This window comes from Chenopodium album, chromosome 8 (assembly GCF_948465745.1).
Source record: "Chenopodium album chromosome 8, dcCheAlbu1.1, whole genome shotgun sequence".
Classification (NCBI taxonomy): domain Eukaryota; kingdom Viridiplantae; phylum Streptophyta; class Magnoliopsida; order Caryophyllales; family Amaranthaceae; genus Chenopodium; species Chenopodium album.
In genome coordinates this window covers 22,470,867-22,476,866 of record NC_137841.1, presented here as the reverse complement: position 1 = coordinate 22,476,866, position 6,000 = coordinate 22,470,867, and the positions used below count along the sequence as shown (strand labels likewise).

The 6,000-nt window shown below is 33.9% G+C and overlaps 1 long non-coding RNA gene and 1 other non-coding gene across 2 annotated transcripts; both read right to left on the bottom strand.

Moving 5' to 3' along the window:
• Positions 1-709: 709 nt before the first annotated feature.
• On the bottom strand, positions 710-814 carry LOC145556904 (small nucleolar RNA R71). The gene has a single exon (XR_014091996.1). It is a non-coding gene; the product is annotated as a small nucleolar RNA R71 (small nucleolar RNA).
• A 1,263-nt stretch (positions 815-2,077) lies between these two features.
• Positions 2,078-5,943, bottom strand: LOC145641761 (uncharacterized). Its single transcript, XR_014115519.1, has 2 exons — positions 2,951-5,943; positions 2,078-2,305 (listed from the first exon to the last, which is right to left on the bottom strand). It is a non-coding gene; the product is annotated as an uncharacterized LOC145641761 (long non-coding RNA).
• Positions 5,944-6,000: the final 57 nt, after the last annotated feature.

Below are 6,000 nucleotides of genomic sequence, written 5' to 3'. Positions count from 1 at the left end.
TTGGCGTTGTTGCCAGGGAAACGGTTTTATTTTTATTCTAATTATTTTTGTAGTCTAAATTATTTTCTCCCGTCTCAGATATTGTAAGTTCTTTGGGACAAATTTCTCATATTTGTTTGTCTAATTATTTGTTTTTGCCCAGGGGTTCTAGATCAGGTTACATTCCATTTGATCCTGAAATCAAATGATCTTTTCATAGACAGAAGAACTTTTCTAGACATATACGAGCATTTTCAGAGAGTAATACACCTTTGGATCCCCCATCTGATTCCAGCGATTCAAAAGTTTTTTTAGAACCAGAATCAGAGATGACAGCACCACCACAACCTCCACCTCGCAAGCTTACCGATTATTCGCAACCATCCCTACAAGATTTTCCTCATCTTGCTCGATCCTACACCTAATCTTGAAGGAGTAGAATTTGAGATTAAACCCTAGTTTATTATATGATTGAAATGAAGCAATTCAGCGGAGCTAAAGGTGAAGATCCAAATCTTCATATTTTAAATTTCTGTCAGTATTGCAATACTATTAGGCAAATTGGGGTTATGCAAGACCAAATTAGGGAGAATCTTTTTTCCTTTTCTTTGTGTGGTAAAGCTAAATTGTGGTATAATGGATTGAATAGAACTGCTCTAGGTATTACTTAGTGGGATACTCTTGCTTTGAATTTCTATAATAAATATTACCCTACATAGTGGACAACTTTATTAAGAAGTTCAATCCAAAATTTTGCCCAAAAAGCTGATGAAAGTCCATATGATGCTTGGGAGAGATCTAAGGATTTTCAAAGGGAATGTCCCCATCATGGATTAGCGTAGTGGCAAATAATCCAAACCTTCTACAACGGGCTTGGAAATTTATCTACACCAATCCTTGACTCAGCAACTAATGGAAGATTTATGAATCTTCAAGTAAATCTAGTAGGAAAAATTATCGAAGAGATGACAATTCACAATTCCCAATATGGAAATCCTAGAGGCTTTGCAAATAAAGGCAAATATAGTGTCAATTTGGTATCCTTTATGCAAGCTCAATAAACTTTTATTTGTCAGAAATTAGATAACCTTAATACTGTTTATCCTGCTTCTGTAGCTAATATTTCTACTGTCAATTATGCTAATAAAGCTTTTTGTGAAAACTGTGGAATTGTAGGTCATTGGGAGCAAGATTGTAAGAGTTATGTGGAGCAAGTTAATGCCTTCCAAACCTATAGGCAAAATAACCCATACTCTAACACCTATAATCCAAGCCTCCGAAATCATCCATACCTATCTTACGGGAGCACCAATGTACAAAATCTTCCAACTCCACAACCATCACAACCACAAGCACCACAATAACCACGACAAAAATACTACCAAACCCCTCACCAAAGGAACTAATCACCAACTCCACAATCGTTCATTGACCCTGCCTTGTTAGAAATTACAACGATGCTATTTAGTATGCAAAAGCACATGCAAAGTAGGATGTACAAATTGATTCAATCCTAGCACATAATAAAATCATGGATAATCAGATTGCACAACTTTCCTCTACTCTACAAACTCGTCAGTAGGGAGCTCTACCATCACAGCTAGTATACCCTATGGATCATGCTAATGCAATTACTCCGAGAAGTGGTTCACACTATGATGGACCTTCCATATGCCCAAAGATGACGGACCTGTTACAACAACAATTACTAATCCTGATTCCCTTATACCAAGTGCTAATCACTACTACAAAATAAGCAATATAGAACGCCCGAAATAGGCAATATAGAACGCTTTAGAGGCGTCCTTCAAGTGGGGTGCCTTATAAAGTATACATGACGCCTATTTGAGGCGTTCTATATCCAATAGAATACTAAACGCTTATCTTGGATAAGCGATTCCTATTTTATGTATAAAATATATAAAAAACAAGGAAAAGAGAACTGTCATATTTAGAAAGGCGTTCTCTATCTGTATAAAAAGAGAAGCCTATCTAAGATAAGCGTTTCCTTTTCTAATTTTTTTTATTTAAAAAAAAAATTATTATCATTTAATATTATTTAATAATGATAATAATAATAGAATAATAAAACTATCTATATTCCGAAAATAAATTCCAATATGATATGAATATATGTATGATACATTGATAATACAAAAGTACATTTTATTTGAGTACATTAACTTTTAATATGGTTGAATTTGACAAAACTAGTTAATTGATAATTGATTATATACATTTAAGCTATACTACACATATGATATCATCATTGTTTAATCAGATACTCAACGAGCTACCTTGTGAAGGTCATCCTTCAAATAACATCCTGTGAAAAAAAATAATTAGCATAAATCAAACAACCCAATTATTTAAGATTCAATCATGAAGAACTACGGAATAAATGTCACCAAGATCATCAAACATGCTAATTTGCACAACATCAAACATGATATACTTATTTACAAGAACATAATCAAATTTCAATTTTATAATGTGCTAATTAACAGAACATAATTGAACTTCAGAAAAAAAAAATGCTTATTTACAAGTACATAATCGAAGTGAATAAATAAGCAAAATAGATGCGCAAACAATCAATCGAAATAAACTACTCCGTAATACAGTAAATTGCAACCCAGAAAAACCTAATATAAAAATTACAACCTAGTTCAAACCAAAAAAAAAAAAAAAAAAAAAAAAAAAAAAAAAAAAAAAAAAAAAAAAAAAAAAAACCAATTAAACATAGAAAACCCAAAAAAAATCACTAGCAACCTAATCAATTATGAATGAAATGTGATAATTAGCGCTGAAATGATAAAAATCCATCCTAAATTCACAAATTCAAATAAAAATAATCAACAAAACATACATCTACAAACCGTAAAAGCCAATTCAACAATCATTCCAAACCCAAATGCTACAATCGAAACTGATGTTCATATGAATTCAAATAGAAGAGAGAGAAATTAACCTATTTGACGGATTTGAAGATTTCAAAGCCAATACCATCGCCGGGGAAGAGTATGGCAGTGATGGAGTGACGGCGGAGAGGGGAGAAGGCGATGTGCTTACCGATGCGATGCAAAAACTGGCCGGCTATGGTTGTCTTTCACAAAGTAAGAATGTTGAATTTTGCCTTTGTTGTTGCTTCGCCATGGTTAAAGCTCCAAATTCGAGCTTCCTGTGTGGAGGGAAAGATGGGTTTTTTTTCGCCATTGGAGGAGGTAGATAAAAGGAAATAGGTCGGGTTAGATCCATGGAAGAACTTAAGGCTGGATCGGAGGAGAGAGAAAGAGGAATTCTTTGAGGAGAGGGAAGATAAAGGAGGCATGAACGGTTGAGAGTTTGAGGAAAAACAAAGAAATATAATAGTCATGGAGGAAATAGGGAAAATACTCCGTGTAAGGTTCTAATTTGTACAGCTACAATTTAATTAAATAAAAAAAAAGCAAAAAATCAAACATAACAGTTACCTTAGCGAGGCGTTCTATTTGTTTCATTATACACAACGTTCATCTACCAAAGGCGTTCTATTTAAGTCCAGAGAATGCCTATCCAACTTGACTGTTGTGTATTATGCGTTACTTTTTCCACTTTTTGTGGTAGTGAATGTTACTAACCTTGCAAGGCTCCAGGAGAAAACTAACTTTTCTAATGTTTCTTTGCAGGGTAAATCTCAGGACAAGGTTGGAGATGTGCAAGGTCCAGTTATCAAAATTACATTCCCTAATAGACATTTGAAGAATAAGTTTAATAAGAAATTTGGTAAGTTTTTTTAGGTTGTGAAAAATCAGTAGGTAACAGTTTCTTTCACTGATTTAATCACTCAGGTTCCTGCATATGCTAAATTTATGAATGATATTTTGACAAGAAAAAGGGTCTTTAATAAGGTAGATATTGTAGCTTTTATAGAGGAATGTAGTGTCTTATTACAAAATAAATTCCCTCCTAAATTAAAGGATTTATCCCTTAGTCATATTGGTAATGCCTTTATTGATAAAACACTTTGTGATTTAGGTGCTAGCGTTAGTGTTATGCCATCGCCTGTGTGTTCAAAGCTTAATATGGGTGATTTAAAAGTTACTAATATTACCTTGTAAATGGCAGATCCTTCTGTTAAGTAACCCTTAGGTAATTTAGAGGATGTTCCTGTTAGGGTAGGTAAATTTTTTATCCCTGTTGATTTTTTTTTTTTTTTTTTTTTGTTTTAGACATGGTAGAGGATACTCAAATTCCTATAATTTTGGGTAGGCCTTTCCTCCATACTGCACGAGCCGTTATTGATGTTAAAAATGGAAAACTAACCCTTTTCTGTTGGAGATGATAATATCACTTTTAATTTAGGGAAGGTTTTGAAAGGATCTATGTTAGAGGAAAATTGTTGTTTAATTGATGTTATTGATGTCATGGATGTTATTTGTGAAGATAGTTTACCTCATGTTTTGGGTAAAAATACTTATTCATGTGGACCAATCAGAGAGGGCCACGTGTCTAGCCAGGCAGGTCCATTTGGGCCAATAGTCAGCTGACACGTGTCAGCCTCAAATACCTTTTGGAATTGCGACCTTCAAGGCCTAATTCCCAAGAACGTCGCAAAACGACGCAACCCACCAAATCCAGGTCAAATGACCTAAGAGAGGGCACCTTTCCAATGACCCTATAAATAGGGAGATATCCCCCATTTTTGGGACACATTCAATCATTTATTACACCTACCCTGCATTCTCTTACATCAGAGAACACCTGATCTCGGAATCCGAGAAGATCTCACCTCAATTTTAGCACCTTTTCCGGTTTGATACGTGTCGTTTACCGTATAAAATTAATTAATAAATTACCTAACTTAAACCTTCAAAAATATTAACAACTAGTAGAAAGGGTAAGTAAGGGTCGAACCCACGAGGAGATTAATTAACTCTATAAACCCAAAATCAACTCGAAACATAAACAATATACTTAAAAGAGTATTATTCACACTATGTACATGAGATTGGGGGGGTTTAATCGAACGAGTAACTAAGCCAAACAAGATAAAATAGTATACTAATCTATTGTTTAAAAATAGACGACAAGCAAACCACCAATGTGATAACAAATCGATCATAAATTAATTCCCAACTTCCTTCATATAGTCTCCTTCAATATTCAACTTAATATTTAGGTAGTCAAATTACCGCCGCAGTCGATTTGACATGTATAGCTCACTAGAAATCAGAATCTTACTAATACACTTTCTACTCCAATAAACTTGATTTATTTGATTAACCCACAAACTCAACAAAACTACGATTGAGCCGCTCAAACTAGTAATATCGAGTCATTCATTCTAAATTATCAAATAATGCCGCATCAAGTAATAATTTAGCATAGTCTAATTACTTCATACTAGCAATTGTATACTATTACTAGCATAAATAAATTAAACGTTCATATAAAAACAAGGAAGAATATGTGAATCAATTAAATACCAACTTGAATATTGAAATACGATTATACTCAGCGTTTAAACGACGAAACATAAATCAGGAAATTAAAGATCAAATTACATCTAATTCACCAAGTAGAAGCAACCAAATTAATCACAAAATTAAAAGATGAGGAGTGAATTAAGGAGAACTTATGAAGTGAGCCAAGAAACAAACAGCCGTTGCTCGAATCCACCGTCAAATTTGTCCCTTTGCCTTCCAATACCATTCAATCGATCAACCTTGGACCAATTCGTGCTCTACTAAGCCTCACGAACTTCCCGTATTTTTGTGGTAATACTTGTGTATCTTTAAGGAGGGATAATTGGGGATTTTATAACTGAAAACAACCTAGGTTTTCTGGGCTTGAAGGGATAGATTTGTAGAATAAGATAGAGATTCATCTTCTCTATCTCTTGCCTTGAATTTCGGATGAATTCGAGCTCTTGTTGAAGATGAGCACTTAGTTTTGTTCTTTGGTTTCCACGCCTAGGCATTATTTCTTCTTATCTTTTTGCTTTTCATTTATTTTGCCTTTTAATTTGCAACTCCTTGA